Source organism: Myotis yumanensis, unplaced genomic scaffold, assembly GCF_028538775.1.
Source record: "Myotis yumanensis isolate MYYU_CA2020_CCGP unplaced genomic scaffold, mMyoYum1.0.hap1 SCAF_87, whole genome shotgun sequence".
NCBI lineage: Eukaryota > Metazoa > Chordata > Mammalia > Chiroptera > Vespertilionidae > Myotis > Myotis yumanensis.
In genome coordinates, this window is record NW_027223838.1 from 62,058 (window position 1) to 64,602 (window position 2,545).

The window sequence follows — 2,545 nt, forward strand, 5'->3', positions numbered from 1 at the left end:
TTAGCGGCTCGGCTCCATGTATGTGGAGATGTCCATTTCTTCAGGAAGCTCCGCCACATTGACTTCAAACCGACCCTGAACCTCATTGAGGATTTTGGCATCGTTCTCATGAGACACAAAAGTGATAGCCAGGCCTTTGGTGCCAAAGCACCCGGCACAGGCCACCCGGTGGAGGTAGGTGTTCGAGTCTCCAGGCATGTCATAATTGAAGATGATGTTGACTCACTCAATGTCCATCCCTCGGCCAAACAGATCAGTGGCCACCAGGATCCGCCGCTGAAAGTCCTTGAACTGCTGGTAGCATGCTAGGTGCTCCTCCTGGGCCATGGCCCTGTGGATGGCGATGGCTGGGAAGTTCTGTTGCATGAGTAGCTGGGCCAGGGCCATGCAGCGCTGCACCGACCTCATGAAGATCACCACCTGGTTAAACTCTAGCACATCCAGGAGGTCAAGGAGTTGACGGTTCTTTTCTCTCTCTTTGAGCTTGACATAGTATTGCTGCAGCCCATGCAGCGTGAGCTTGGTGTCATCGTCCACCGACACTTCCAGGGGATCTTGCATGAACTTCCTGCAGACAGGCCGGATCTCCTTGCTCAGCGTGGCACTGAACATCATGCACTGCTTCTCGAGTGGCGTCAGGCGAAAGATCTCCTGTACATCCCGCCGCATGTCTAGCTGCTCCAGCATCTTGTCACACTCGTCCAGCAGGAAGTGCTTCACATTTCTCAAGTTGAGGCTCCTGTTCCGCACGAGTGCTAAGATGCGACCTGGAGTCCCCACCACAATGTGGGGACAGTTCTTCTTCAACACCTCTCGGGGTCCCTCCCTCTCCCCTTCCCCTCCACCACCCCCCCCACACACAAACACAACACACACATTGGCACCCGAGTACCAAGAGGTTTCCAGAATGAACTGAATTCCAGGGCCCAGCGAGACAGCCACCCAGCAGCAAGGGAAAGACCATATAAAAACGGCCATCACCGAAACCGGCTTGGCTCAGTGGATAGAGCGTCAGCCTGCGTACTGAAAGGTCCCGGGTTCAATTCCCGTCAAGGGCATGAACTTTGGTTGGGGCCATATCTCCAGTAGGAAATGTGCAGGAAGCCGCTGATTGATGGTTCTCTCTCATCGATGTTTCTAACGCTCTATCTCTCTCCCTTTCTCTCTGTAAAAAAACAATAAAAAATATTTTTAAAAAAATGGCCGTCAGGTGGCGCACAAACACCAAGAACAACAGTGGGGCGGCTCCTGGGCTGTGGGCCCGGCCTGGGCGGGCACCCCGCCGCCCACTGTGTGTGTGTTTGTGGGGAGGGGGGTGGCAGGGGACAAGGATGGCCGATCTCCTCCCCACGCCCACCTTTCCAGTGGGACCGTGTCGGTCAGGTCCCGTGGCGGGCGGTGGGGCAGCAATGCGGGGCGTCCAACACCTGGGGTTTGCCCAGGAAGCCCCCCCCGCCACACACACACACACACACACACACACACACACACACACACGGCCTGGCAGCAGAATGGGGACTGGAAAAGTTTTTTGGGGGGTGGGGCCTGACAGAGGACCGAGAGGATGGACCCAGAACACTTTTTGCGGCCCAGGACCCTTAAAAACTCAATCCGAGGTGGGGGGAGGGGGGACTACGACGACTCTGAAGACCTAAGCGCGGCGAGTATTCACGAGGCAAAAAAACAAAGGAGGAATCATTTTCTCTGTTTGTTTCCTTTCAGTTATTATTATTTTTTTTCGGAATTGAATTTATTGGGGGACACATAGGTGAATAAAATGAAATGAAATGCAATAGGATAAAATGAAAGGTGTAAATACATAAGAAGCTTTGCATTGTGGATGAAAAGGGGCCACATGTTGCCCTGCCTGGCTTGACTCAGTGGATAGAGCGTCAGCCTTAACTGTACAATAAATGAATATTTATCTTTTATATATATTTTTTATTGATTTTTTACAGAGAGGAAGGGAGAGAGAGAGAGTTAGAAACATCGATGAGAGAGAACCATCAATCAGCTGCCTCCTGCACATCTCCTACTGAGGATGTGCCCACAACCAAGGTACATGCCCTTGACTGGAATCGAACCTGGGACCTTTCAGTCCACAGGCCCTCAGGCCAACGCTCTATCCACTGAGCGAAACCGGTTAGGGCGGGTCACATATCTTTGGACCGGTGAATGACAAGAGGTAACTAGTCACTTCCCTTATTTCCAGTGCCCTTGGGGCACAGCCAGAGTGCCAGGGCAGAGAAAACTAATTCTCTCATTGTTACTGTTGTCATGTTAATTTTTGACCTCTCACTATCGTTTTACAGCTTACCAAACACGCCCCCCCCCCCCGCCCCTTTGCTTTCTCCCACCTCCCTCATCTATCATCACTGGATTTCATGGAACCCACTGGTCAACAACAGGAAAGAGTGTAGAACAGTGTTTGAAACCACTTACAAGTCTCATCCTTGGATGGTGATTTATAAAAATAGGTCAAAGACATGCTTGGGGACTTTGGGCTTTGCTGTGCTGTGTATCTATGCAGAGACAGGGTGCTTTT

At 51.7% G+C, this 2,545-nt stretch overlaps 1 pseudogene; it reads right to left on the reverse strand.

Moving 5' to 3' along the window:
- LOC139001091 (ATP-dependent RNA helicase DDX39A pseudogene) lies at positions 1-978 on the reverse strand (annotated as a pseudogene).
- Positions 979-2,545: the final 1,567 nt, after the last annotated feature.